The sequence below is a fragment of the Rhinolophus ferrumequinum genome, chromosome 3 (assembly GCF_004115265.2).
Source record: "Rhinolophus ferrumequinum isolate MPI-CBG mRhiFer1 chromosome 3, mRhiFer1_v1.p, whole genome shotgun sequence".
Classification (NCBI taxonomy): Eukaryota; Metazoa; Chordata; class Mammalia; order Chiroptera; family Rhinolophidae; genus Rhinolophus; species Rhinolophus ferrumequinum.
In genome coordinates this window covers 27,522,379-27,536,748 of record NC_046286.1, presented here as the reverse complement: position 1 = coordinate 27,536,748, position 14,370 = coordinate 27,522,379, and the positions used below count along the sequence as shown (strand labels likewise).

General features: G+C 35.3%; 1 pseudogene; it reads right to left on the bottom strand.

Moving 5' to 3' along the window:
• Nucleotides 1-10,619, bottom strand: part of LOC117020634 (alpha-catulin-like) — a 76,242-nt pseudogene extending 65,623 nt beyond the window's left edge.
• Between the last annotated feature and the right edge of the window lie 3,751 nt (nt 10,620-14,370).

The following is a 14,370-nucleotide window of genomic DNA, read 5'->3' as shown; positions in this document are numbered from 1 at the left end:
CATACATGATTTATTTCAACATTTGTATTATCCTCCCCAAGATTAGGACACTAGCTTTTCAGCTGATTCAAGGTTAAAGTAACCCACCATGGAAATGTTTGTTACTTTGATTGTCTGCCAACAAAACATCTGCAATTGACAAAAATCTTTGAATATCAAGTTTCTTTTATCATACTAGATAATAAATACAGTTCCTCCCCCGAAAGGTAATAAAATACAAATTCAAAAGGGATGTTTTTCGACTTCAAAATACCTAATAGTGAAGGAAGGAAAATTGCTGAATAATTTTTCACTATTTTTTTACAGTCACTGCTGTGACTATCTTCACCCCAAGAAGCCCTTAGTGTTTGGTGAAAGAGTGAACATCATCCTCTTTGTACATTACAGAGGTCTGTTAAAATGTATTTATTATTCTGTTTGAATTGCAATAAATGTAGATACTAGATTTAGATGTTTGCAGTAGATTTATGTTGATTGTATCAGCGTTTCCTGTCAAATTAGACTATACTGTGAACATGTTAAAAGGAGATACACTATTGCTTTCTGCTCTTTTTCATAGCTACTCCACAGCTGAGATATTTGTTAAACCCAAATCATTTAAGTTATCTGTATATCATAATAGGGTGTCCAGTTACAATTCAATATATACACGTTGTAATCTTGTTCATGAGTCTGAATTCCATCTTAACTATTGAACACTACTAGTATTCAAACCCCTGGTTCTTATTTTTGACATTGTTTCACTAAAACAAAGAAAACCTTCTGATATGAATTTGTTTATTGTAGCTGCTGTAACAAATTGCCACAAAATTGATGGCTTAAAACAACAGAAATTTATTCTCTCACAGTTCTGGAGGCCAAAAGGATGAAATCAAGATATCAGTAGAACCATCCTCTCTCCAGAGGCTTTAGGGAAAACCCATTCCTTTCCTCTTCTAGCTTTGGGTCAGTGCCGGCATTCTTTGGTGTTTCTTGATTTCACTCCAATGTCTGCCTCTACCTTCACATCAAAACCCTGCTCTGTTAGTTATGAACTATGTGACCTTGTATAAATTATTTAACTTCTTGGGTCCTCAATTTTCTCATCTTTAACAGGAAAAATGTTTCTATTTAATTCATTTAGTGGATGCTTTTTCATATTTTTAATACTTGAAATAATGTTTGGTCCATAATAAATGCCACATAAATGTTTATTAAATAAGGCAAATAATTCCAATATACTTCATTGTCAGAAGCCGTTAATAATAACATACTCATGAAGCTCTCTATCACTTTGCAGTGATGTATTCCAGTCTCTCCTGACTGGTTAAGTGTTACTAGCAGTAGATAGATGATAGGCTAGATCAGTATAAAGGCACCAGACACTAAACTGTGGCTCCCTAAAGATCAGAAAAGCAAAAGGTCTGAGAAAAGGCATTTTCTTTTTCACTTGTTTGTTTATTTGTTTCCTATAAACAACAAAGCTAGGGACTCTTTGAATGCCCTACTTTCATTTGTGTATCGTGGGCCTGGCAATCAAGTGCTCCTACCCTGTGTTCCCTGAATGAAGTGTTTCCAGCCCTGCTCGCTAACTCAGTTTGAATGAGCCTTGAAGATGTAGCACAAACCTGTCAGCTCTCATTAACACTGATCTACACCTACACCACTGATGCTGGTGCTTTGGCCGTGATTCCTCAGGTTTCAGTGAAATTTGACCTCTTAGAGAATGACAGTATCTTTCCTCCTTATCTATGTGAGAACCTTTGGAAGACAACTGCGTTACCCACCTCCACCTTCCCACCGAGAATATCATGTATATTCTTCCATAACAGGCATTCATTCATCTGTTGAAGGGGTAGATCCACTTTACGTTGTATTAAAGAACATTTGCCTAAACACTAATATATTTTATGCTTTATTGTTCCGCATAAATTTTCTTTTTTTCTTCCATTCCTCGCTATTTTAACCTCATATTGAAAATCATTTTTAACCATTTTTGGAGTAAGACTTTTTGTTTTAATAGAGGTTATACATATATTAGAACTGATTAAATTTCTTTGTCACCTTGAGCCTATGAGCCTTGTAATAATTTAATTTTCTATTTATATCAAGTAATACAAAACTTTCAAACCATCTTTAACTATCAGAGATTTTTTTCTCTCCAGGTGAGATGATGTGGATTTTGGTCCCACTTGGTGTATTTCATATATCAACATCTGAAAAAAATTCCAAAATGTTTAGTGTACTTGTTTTTCTTATCAGAAACAATGCCAGAAGTGTGTTGTCTCTATTGTAAGGGTTAAAACAAAGCATTTTTTTTTTCATCATCATGATCATTATTCAATTAAATTCCCCTCAGTCTTTAAATTGGAAGTGTTCTCATGGAAGTTATTAGTAAGAAATATACTCAAAATTAAGGAAGGGCTAGTAATTCTTCTTTCAACCATTAAGCCTACATTACAGATATTCACCAATTCTAACTGTGTTTATATTGGTTGAATTTCTAAAATTTTACATGTCTGGTCCTCTCCAAATTGAAAATTTGTTGAGGTAAGAATTTGACTTGACTTTTCTCCCCATCAGAAATTTCAAAGAAGGAGAAGCCATGTTTGGCAAAGGTGTAAGAAGGACAATTAAGAGGGACATGGAATACGAAACCCCAGAAAACACAAAGAAAAAGTTATATATAAGAATGATATATATATATTTGCTCAGGAAAAATTAAATAAGCTGAGGCAAGGGACACCTAGGTTTTATGCTAGCTGGCAAGAAAATATGAAACCAAAGAGGTATTGATCTGAGGCACAGCTCACTGGATCACATTACAGTCTTTTTATGCTTAGAGTGATGAGAATATTTACAACTTTGGCTCAGAGAGTGCTTCTGAAATTTAAATCCTTTGCATCTATTAACCTACTCTTTCTTCATATGTTATAATAAAAACTAGAATTATTAATGACTTCATTGGATTAAATGTAACAGTATAAATATTTTAACATTAAAATATTTTCTGCTAGATATAGAAATAGATACAGATATAGATATATAGGTGGGTAGATATATAGATATATCTCAGTTAAAATGCACTACCAGGAAAATTACATGCTACAAATAATACATACCGTGTTGGAAGTGTAGTATTTAGAAGACAGGAAAACTACACACTTATTTTTAATATAAAGCAATTTAAAAGAAAGAATTAGCCAACACTCACGTAACACATCTAAAAAAAGTGACAGGGACATATATGGCCTTTTCCTGAGAAAAACTTGTCTTTAGCTTCTCTCATCGTCTAATGGAAGTCAATCTCCACATGCCCATATCAGAATTACTTTTTGTTCAAATGTGGCAAAATAATTTCTTTCTTATTAAATTGAGTCTTTCCATATGAAATGTCAACTTGGGAAATTTTAGTCTCTCAAAATATGTTTGTATGAGAGTTTAGGTATTGGAAAGTAAAGGATCAGAAGTCAATATTTTTTAACTCCTGAGTATTGATTGATTGATTACTCAGTGGATTGGATACAAATATATCCCAAAGTTGCTTAAAAACAAACAAACAAACTGAGCCAATAAGTGTTCGAAATTAAGGGTAAAATCAAATACTCTGGTATTTGTAAACTGGATATGTGTACATTTTAGGGGTAATATTCTTGGAACCCACATTCATCATCAGAGTAAATTGATTCAATGCAGAGCTGGGAACTAGTAGATTATGAATCAAGCTGACTTTTCTACTGGAATTCCAAACAAATACCAGTAGTGAAGCTGAGCTTTGCAACTTTCTTAATGCCTTTATTCTAAGTGAATGCTTAAGCCCTACGAAGAAGTATTGAAGAAACTCAGTGGTGTGCTGGGAAGTGTTTGACAACCAGCTTTCAGGGAAAAGGATGGGATATGACTTGATTTGTACCATTTGCCAATTTTCCAGGCGTAAATCCTGCCACCATGACCCATCTCAAGCTACCAGCATGAATTCTGGATGTGGACTTGGGAAGGGATGCACAACATTAGCTCTGTGAGCCGGTGCTAGCCTCCTCTAGCACGCCACTGGAGCTTCTGGTCATCATGCCCAGATAGGTGACAGCCAGGTATCAGGTCAAAAAACAGCAACATTTCTGGGTGCGGATATCTGTTTGGGTAATTGTAACGATTGTTATGTGGATGTTGTTGGGTAATGAAAACAAGAGAATTCTAACCATGTACAGTTTCGGAGGAGCTACCAGGAGACTGTGAAATCTGTAGAATATACCACAGATCCCATTGCACACGAATTGGATAGTGTAGTCAGAGGTAAAATCACAGTTCTTGGAATATCTCTGATATCTCATGACAACTGGGTGGACGTTCCCTTGACGACTGCTCTGGTTATAAATGGGTATAAATGAAGCTTCTGCTCCAGCAGGGCTCATGCATCATCGCAGGTCCTTTCTTTAATATCAGTGCTTGGTTTACTCTGTGATGTATTATTCGATATATTTGGGCTATCTGTCAGTCATAGGAAAATCTAAATACAATAATCAGTCTAAAACAATTGACCATCTCATGACAATCATCCAGAAACAGAAAGTCCTCATGATAATCACCTATTAGAAGTCACACAGCGTTCCTTGTACAAGCTGTTTTGTATGGCCAGCCTGACTAATTCCCTGATGCTCGAAACAAAAAGGGGATGCTTCAGGATGCTTTCGGTATGTTTATATTGCTTTTATTAACACTCTGGTTTCTGTGCCTGTTTTTTCTCTTTTTCTTTACACCGTTTTAACATATATATTGTGCTGAGTTGCTCTGACAACCTCAAGAAACATGGCTGTGTGGCTAGGGCTGTACAAAACCATTACATCATACTCTTAAACAGCATCTTCTTCAATTTGCTCACATAGCCGTGGCAATCGCATTAGGTACATGAACTGCTGAAGAAAGCTGTATGTCCCTGGACAGCTTCATCCATACTGCCTGATGTATAATCTTTTAAATATATTTTCCCATGTTTTCCTGTTGCAAACAGGGAGCTAAAACAATCACACTATCAATTAGCCGCTATCTTTGCGGGGACGTGGTACCTTTCAGTGCCTCCATGTCTATCATGTACTTTTACTGCCATCTGCTGACAGGAGTCTCCCATCTCAGGTATTCTTGTGCAGAGCTGTCACAACTCAACTGAAACTTGGCGCTGTATGTGAAGATCACAGCAGCTAACAATTGAAGTTAACCTTTCTTGATCCTAAAGTCTAGCCTGAGAAGGTTCTTTTAATGAAAGTTCCAAGCTGGAGATTAATGCGTGCTCTATCTAGTCCCTTTCTGAGCAATACTCACGTGTGATAAACATTAAGACTGGTTATTGTTGGCCAGAATGGTGATTAATTTGGAGATTCATGTAACTGCTATCTATATTGCAAGGTGTCAATATAGAGGACTTTTTTTAAAATTCATTTTTGAAGTTGAATTCAGGTAAACAAAGAAATTTTTACTAGCAAAGTTAATTCATGTCAAAAATGTAAAATAGATAAGCTAGCATCATTGCTTAGCCAAACCTATGGACAAGGGAAAAGAACATTTGTATTTTGCACCTGTGAAAGCATTCAGTATGTCATGAATTTTGTAATATTCCCTAGAAACAGTCGGTGCTGTTCAGTTTTGTTACTGTTAAAGCATGGCTCCAAAACTCTGCAGCTACTGCAATTATACATGACCTAGGTTTTGTGAGCCTTCAGCGCAGCTCTGCAATAGTCCTTTAAAGCATTTAATTTCATTATGGTTTAATGCCAGTGACTCATATAACTCACAGATGTGACAAATCAAACACACATACCTTAGAAAATTAAAAACAAAATGTCATGCTTCCTATTACTCTTTGGAGGGAAAACAAACCACTTTATTTATGTACTTTTGAAATAAAAGTACTGAAAAATATTGTGAAGCAGATGCATTGAAATGCCTTTAGCACAAAACAGACCTGAGGTGGAAAAAGCCAAAAAGAAAAAATTAGTCCTTCCAAATTTAAAAGCCTGCAAAATCATAAAGTCACCTCCAAATGGCTTGTTTAATTTTTCTTCATTCTGCCTCTCACAAATTAAAGATGAGTCTCTATTTACATGGCCCTTCAAAGGCAAGGACTTAGTTTGATCTTTATTGCTGTCTTTTCTTATTATGAAAGAAAAAAATGTGGGACTTCTCATCAAGATGACTCTGTATCGTCACACTTTGATGCTTCTCCTTAGTGTCAAACACATAACAATGATAGAGAAAATAAAAAATAAATAACTGGAAATATAAAACAAGACAAGAAAGAGACAAAATACAAAACAACAAAAGAGCTATAACTGCAGGCCTGCCATGATATAGGTCGGAAAGGTCAGCTCCTATAAAGCAAAGGGAACTAAAACTACTAACTAAAACTACTAACTACTACTAACTAAAGATTATTTATTGGGAGGAAATAGATAGGTAGATAGATAGATAGATAGATAGATAGATAGATAGATAGATAGATAGATAGATACTAGATAGGTACTAGATATATATATATATATATATATATATATATATATATATAGAGAGAGAGAGAGAGAGAGAGAGAGAGAGAGAGAGAGAGAGAGACCTGGGATTCTGCCATCTGGGATTCTGACTTTTGGCAACCTGTCAGCCCAGAAAGAAAACAGGATACAGCCAAAGTATCAAGAACAAAACAGCACCAAGCAATCCTTTTCAGCTCTGTGAAAGGACCAATGGATACCTTTAATATCACCATAGGACAGAACTATCAAACATCCATTACCCAATATTCTGATTTAAGTGCTGATCAAAGTGCAATCAGAGGAGCAGGTTAGGTGCTCACTGAGCAGGCAGAACTGAGTACAACAGAAGCTCCCAGGAGAAGGACAATGTGAGTGGGGAAGAGAGAAAAACAAAAATACTTCCCACTGGAAATGAGCCTGCACAGCACAATATGAGACTCATGGCAATATTGAGAAAGGAACCAAGCAAATTTATCACTCTATATAAAATCATTTTTGTGGAAATCCTGACAAAATACTAAGATAAGTATTTTGGGGATGCTAGAAAGCATAAATGAAGGAATAACTTTTATTTTAAAGGAGAAATTATAAAAGCATATTTAACACCAAAAAATATGGAAAAGATTCAAAATATTGGGAATAAAAGAATATAGTCATTGAAATTTAAAACTCAGTAGGTAAAGTAAATGGTCCTCGAGACTGTTGAGGGAAAACATGGTACCTAAGAAGAACACAGGCCAGAGAAACGAAGAGAATATTTTTTTAAATGAAAACAAGATTAAGAACTTTAGGGACCAGTTTAACAGGATTACTAAATATGTCTAATATAAGTTCTAGAAAATTCTATAAAAAGAAATTTTGGAGAATGTTGAAAAGCAATATTAGAGGTGATTCAGGTGAGATTTTTTCCTTGAAGGAATACATAATATAATTCTTGAGATCAAAAGTGCACTCAGAATTAATTAAGAAGAGTAAATAATGGTTAATCCACTCCTAGATTCATTATCACAGATTGAAAATATGATCTTAAAGCTATCAGAAAGAAAAACTAGAAGAACAAAAGAACAGCCTTTAAATGGAACTGATAATGACTTCAATCAGCAACAGACTGCAGAAAATAATCGTGGACTATATTTAAAGTTCTAAAAGAAAAAAACATGTACAATTTTATACATAATTGAACTATTATTCAGGGGTGATATGAAATGTGACATAACCGTGAGTTTACTATCCACAAATTCTCATTACAAGAACTATTAAAGATGTACTTAGCAAGAAGATGGATAGACAGGTGTGCCTGGAAGGAAAGCATGGAATCCTGGAAAACAGGAGAATATTAGTGAGTTATTTAATCCTTGATTTTTTTTTATAAAAACTAAATTTTTGTTTTAAGAGGTGAAATTGAAAAATGTTGTATGTTCAGTGTCAAAATTTAGAAAATGCAAATAAACAAAAGAGACAAATTAACAATCATCCTCATGTAAAGATAGCCACTGTTAATTAGTGAAAGCAGTTCTGATATAATGTCTATACCTATTTTTGTAAAAATTATATATCATTTATCTCTATGTCTTTATCTCTTATTGCATTTTATACAAATACATCTTTGAATAAAGATATGAAAAAATGAGTGGCAGGTGGAATAATTAATTCCATTAATTATTATTATTCAACAACTCCTGCTTAAAAGCTGGATAACATTCAATTATACAAAAGTACTTGATTTAATTCATTAATCCACTCTCCGTTGTTTTACATTTTTACCTTCCCTTGGTTTTGGATACCCTAAACTTCTAGTTTGAGCAGGATCTTCTGAAAATTTAAAATAAATTATTTGCCAAATGTGAATGTTTCTGCCAAATTGCTTAGCATACTTAAAGACTATACATCTAAAGGACAAGAATGTTAAGGACACTGAGAAATATGTCTGTTTCATCAAATTTTAAATTTTAAAATACAACCTGAGTATTTGAATTTGAATTCTATTCCAAGCAATGTTAGTAGAAGTAGATGAACACTTCAGCTTGACTGTGTAATTTATTTTCATAGAAATCTCTTTAGAGACCCCTGTCTAGTCAGCAAATAATTGCTTTAACTTTGGATTTTAATATTAGCACTGAATGATTTATGTACATTAAATAATGTGATTCTCACTAACCGTTTATGAGCTAAGAATGATTATCTCCCTTCTGTGGATAATCGCACTTCGGGGAAGAAAGGTTAAGTGGTTTGCCTAAGATCACTCAGCCAGTCAATGGATTATCTCCAAATATGATCCTCGAGTCTTTAAATCATTAGGCTCAGCTGGCCTCAGCAATACTTGAGAGACATAAGGGATATGCACTTAGATTTTTCCTCAAATGATTTATGTGGTATAAAATCTAATTTGTTTATAGAGCATTTTTTGTTGCTGTTTCTTATGACATTATTGGGTCTATAAGCAAATATGAGACATTGTAAAAAATGAACATGGTATGAATGTACATGTGGAAACATTTCTGGTGGAATTAGAGTATCAACTGCTAAAATAGAATATAGACTAAGCAAACGATAGAAAGAAACCACTTGGTGGAAGAGTCAGGGGAATAAAGGCAAGAAGTAACACAGAACAAATAGAGTGGCTTCCTTTTGTAGATTTGCAGTTCAGGGTTAGACTTTAACAGACTCTGAACGAAACAAACAGAAAGAGCTCTTATTTCTGAATAAGGACATGAGCTTACGTCAGAGCTATGCCTGGCATCTCCAGTATAAACCATTATGCAGGCTCACCCGCCCGCATCAACTGTAATGGCAAAAGTGCTTCATATAGCCTTACCATAAACAGTTCACACAATGAGACACTCTAGAAGTTATTCCTAGAATATAAGAATTTTCAACATTGATATCAGAATTAGAAGTGACCTTGGTAAACTAGAGTGGAGGCCAAAAAAGTGGTGGCTTGATGTATTGCAAGGACCATATCAGTTTGTATTTCTAGGTAAAGGGGACATAGGAACCAGCGGGACAGTTGTCTCTTTTGGAGGAGAGAGGGGAAGAAGGGCATCCAGTTTGTTTTCCCATCTAACTTAGTCTCTGAAGTTAATTTTAAGAAAAAGTATTGGTAAATGATTTAACCAATGATTGTATAATAAAACTGATTTTTTAGTCGAAAACTAGAATCACCAACTGATTCTGTTTGCCTGGAACATGCCTGGTTTTAGTACAAAAAGACCCATGTCCTGGAAAACCTCTCAGTCCCAGGCAATTAGAGCAGTTGGTTAAAATTAAAAATAAAAAGTGTATTCATTGTCCAAAATTTAGAAAATGTTGTCCAAATGTAAGCAAAAGTGAGCGTTGAAATCATTCACACTTTCAGTATACAGAGATAGCCACCGTTAGTGTTAGTAAATGTATTTCCTCATATCTCTATAAGGTAGACTTTGTAACAGTGCAAGTTACTATTATTACATATGTCAAGAGACAGGGTAATATCATTTAAATTGTCTGGTAAAATACTATTTAAAAATCTATCAAGTAGTTTAATATGTGTACCTTTTTCATCTGATTGCATCACTCTATAACTCTGATAAATTTTCAATTGTGTGTTGACCATTTCTGATTCATTCTATAAATTCCCTTAACCTTATACGTTCCTTTATCTCTGAAACACAGTACCAACTAGTACATCAGCAGCATGCTTTCTGAGTTGAGATAACTGTATCACAGTGTAATCTCACTGCTCAGGGGTATGCAGCCTTTTCTTTCTTATTCCATTTCTGTGTACCCTGTAGGCCAGGGAGGGGAAATTTCTACCTAGGGAGTTTAGCATCATTTAACATTGATGTTACTTGTCTGACAATCTCCTACATGAGTGAGACCATATGTCAACCACAGTTAGCACTTAAAATGTATCAACACCTAGTTATACACTTCAAGTTCTTTTTGTTTTGTGGGGATTTAACTTTCTGAAAGGGTTTCAAGTACTGGTTTACAGACAAGAGGAAAGAAGGAGAATAAAATGCAGTGTTAGAAAAGAAATATCTCTTTTATCTATCCTAAAGTGTTCACCCTTGGTTGAGGCCATATTTCAGGATTATTGTGATCCAGAAAGTACCTCTCACTGAAGAAGTACTTACCATCCATGTGCGAAGTTACCCTGTTCTTGCCAATAACACACATTAATGGCCTGTCCTTTTTTATTTCTAGCTACACAATGCCTGTTGGCAGCCCTGGAGTTGCTTGTATGATTGAAATGACTGCAGATGGAAAACCTCCAATAAAGAAGAAAGACGCAGAGATATCCCATGGTATGCATATATCCAGTTTCAAACATTACTAAACGCACCCTCAATATTTCAAATAAGTATGTATTTTTAAGTCACTAAGCACTAATAATATTTTTTATTGAACAAATTCCTTATAAAAGCTCTCCAGAAAAACACCAGAATATTTCTCTCTGATACTTTAGGTATAATTAAATATATTTAATGTTGCCTGTCACTATAAAAGTTTTATTAAATTTACCATGAAATTGGTTTTCTTCTCAAACTGTACATATAGCATATTATGCTTGATTTTAAAAACTGCTCAGGAATGGGGAAAGATTAGCAAAATACAAAACAGTGCTAAAAACTTACATTTTTAGAGACCATAGTAGTGCTTGGACTATGCTGTTAAACAGTCCATTCTCAGTTTTTCAGATTTACATTGGCCAGAAAATTTTTCTTAGAAACATTGTATGAAACCAACTTGAAAGAAGAGATGGTGTCTGTCCCTCCAGAGACCCGGCAATTTGCTAAATTCTTTTAATTTTAATGAAGTGGTTGATTTACACGCTTCTTGGTATGACTTTATAGCAATACATTTAAGATAAAGAATTCCTGGTTCATTTGATCATCATGGAGAGTTAATCTGTATAATTATAGCTCCAAAGTGCTAATTTTGGTACACATTAAAGCTTGCAGTGTGTAGTGCCCTAATGAATTGGAAATTTCATTTTATTTCCATTTTTTCTTGTTGAGTATATGCAGTTTCTTGTTGAGTATATGCAGGCATCTAAAAGAAGCACAGAAGAACATCTAACATTTGCTTAAGCACAATATAGTTTCCAAATTATGGCCATATATATATTATCTCTCCTGATCCTCACAAGAACCCTCCAAAGTAATAATGAGTATCCCTTATATAAACATGAAGAATCTGAGTATCAGATGTCCAAAATTTCACAATGATAAGGAAAGAGATTTGATCCCAGGTTTTCTGATTCCCAACCCTTGTTTAGTTCCTTTATAATACGCTCTACGGCTCTTCATTTGCTGCTGCAGCAGATTCAAAACTGTACAATGAGTTAAGCAGGAATAAAATTGGTTTTTATGTTTTAACAAGTCATCTAGAGCCCAAGATGGCTAAATATTTAGATTCAAAACATGGACTTTTCAAATAGTGGAAAATATATGAAGCACTAATAGTCTTGTAAAAAAAAAAAACTCAGTTTACTCAGGGTGATTTTATATTTATTAATTCTTATATGTTTCCATTTTTATATTAAAAATGCCTTATATATTTCCATTTTTATATTAAAAGTTTCATATTTTCTTATAAATAACATACAATGTACTACTAACATAGTCACTAGTGGATCACATCTTTAATAAATAGAATTTAACAAGTGCTCAATAAATGTATTTTTGTTGTCGAAAATGATAAATGTCTTATATCTGTAGCCTTAGTGACAAGACAAGTCCGTCTCCTCACCCTTTAGGTTGACTGAATGAAATACTGATCAGAATGCCCCAAGTAACATACATGCACCCATGAAGACCAACACACAGGAATAGAATTTATTATTTAAATTGAAAAGAATTTGAATAGTTTTAGGGTGGTAAGAAGACAATGTATTATACCTAGGCTTTCTAAAGTGTTTCGTTTTTTTTTTTTTTTTACAACTCTCTGCCCCTTTTATTCATCCCAGTTCAAGTGCTCCAAAGTCAGAGTGAATCACGGGTGCCTTCTAAAGTGGGTTAACCCCACAGGTCATTTTAGTCCCCCTTGGGGAGGCTATCTGTGGTGAGACCTCACCTACTAGACCCCAGTCCTGGAGTTATCGTACATAATAGCCTCTAGTTGTTTGTTATGAATTACACATTTTGCTACTACATTTTCCTCTTTTATTACGACGAGAGAATGGTGGAAATTGTGGAATAAAGATATAAGCCCTGGGGGTTTTATGAGATATATTCCAGTTAATTTGAATTTGTTGTCAGGTAATTCATATACCTCCATTTCTTTAGGGTTAGTATCTGGAGATTTTTTTTTTCCTTTGATTGGGCTGTTTTCCTGTTTCTTCCTGTGCCTGTACCTTTGTGATGGGATCCACACATTTGAGAACACAGCCATCGCTCCCACTTTTTATGGAATGCTTTTCTATAGGAAAGGACCTACACCCATTAGCCCAGCTATAGATTCTGGTACCCTCTCAAACCTTTTCTATGGATGTGGCTTCTCTGGCCTTGTGTGTGTAAATTCCTTATTATACAAAATTTCCAGTGCCTTTTTGGGGGCAGTGCCTGTAATCTTTCACTCACTCCCTCTGTTTTCCATCCTCAGTACAGCAGGTTCTCTGGACCTGCGCAAGCTACCCCGTTTTCCTTTGTTCTCAGCAGCCCCCAAGTTTCTAGACTATTTTGTGTCTCATCAGAGCTGCAAGTGAGGCAAAACAGAAACCAGTCTCTCAGATAGCCCCCGGAGAAGCCAGAATGTTAGAAGCATGTTCCACTCTTCTCCACCCACATCCACCCCCAACCCCATCCCCAGGAAGAGGCCACCGAGCTGAATCAGTCTGTCTGCTGCAAAACAGGTCCTCTGGAGCAGCAGGACATCATCTACTTGTGTTTTCAGCGATACCCAGGCATCTAATTATGCCAGGTCTTATCAGTGCCCCCAAGACAGGAGAGACAGAAACCCACTCTTCAGGCAGCCCCCTGAAAAGCCATAGTTTTCCATGTACATTCCAAACCTTTCCATCACCAGGGAGAAGTCAGGACTTGGGGGTTTTCACCTACTCTTCCCCACTGAGCTGGGGGCAGGGCAGGGGTGGGGAGGACTATGCATGCTGGTCCAAGCCTTCATCTTTGGATATATATTAGAATTAAAGCCACATGAATATTCCTTCTTGGATGGTATCCTGTGAGGATCTGCCATATGCTGAATCTGGCAAACTGGCAAGGTTCTAAGGCAGCATAAAGTAGAAGAAGAAGCCTGAAAGACAAACAGAAGACTGAAAAAAATGCAGGATTGATTTTCATGAAGCGGGTCATTTGTAACAAACTTGTATCAAACCTCCTATTTGCAAGGTGCTGCTGCTATAGACTAAAAGAATCCCAAAATGAGCAGGGGTGGAGGCCCTGCTTTAAAAAGGCATATAAATTAATATAGAAGACTCTGTATGGTCACAAATTATCATGTTGTTGGGGGACGAGAGAGAGAGAGAGAGAGAGAGAGAGAGAGAGAGAGAGAGAGAGAGAGAGGAAAGAGAAGAGAGACTAACAGCAAAGTAGTAGAGGGTTTAGATAAATACTTTTGCCTTTTGATTTCCTTCCATTTAATGTCTCTAAACAGTTTTAAAGAATTTAAGACAAATCACATGTGAAAAGTGATTTAAATAAATCTTTCTTCCCAAACACTTTACCTAAGATCTCTTACCCATCTTTATTCCAAGACTCCATGCCTCTGGCTTTGAATTTGTATACAATTCAGGTATTATTAAAAACAAAAATTTTTAATAACAAAAGTCAGGTCATTTCAATTTTAAGTCATTATATTATTGGATAAAGACAAGTGCACTCTGCAAGTTAATCTTAACCAAAAAAAGTATTTGTAGTTACGTTCCTATATT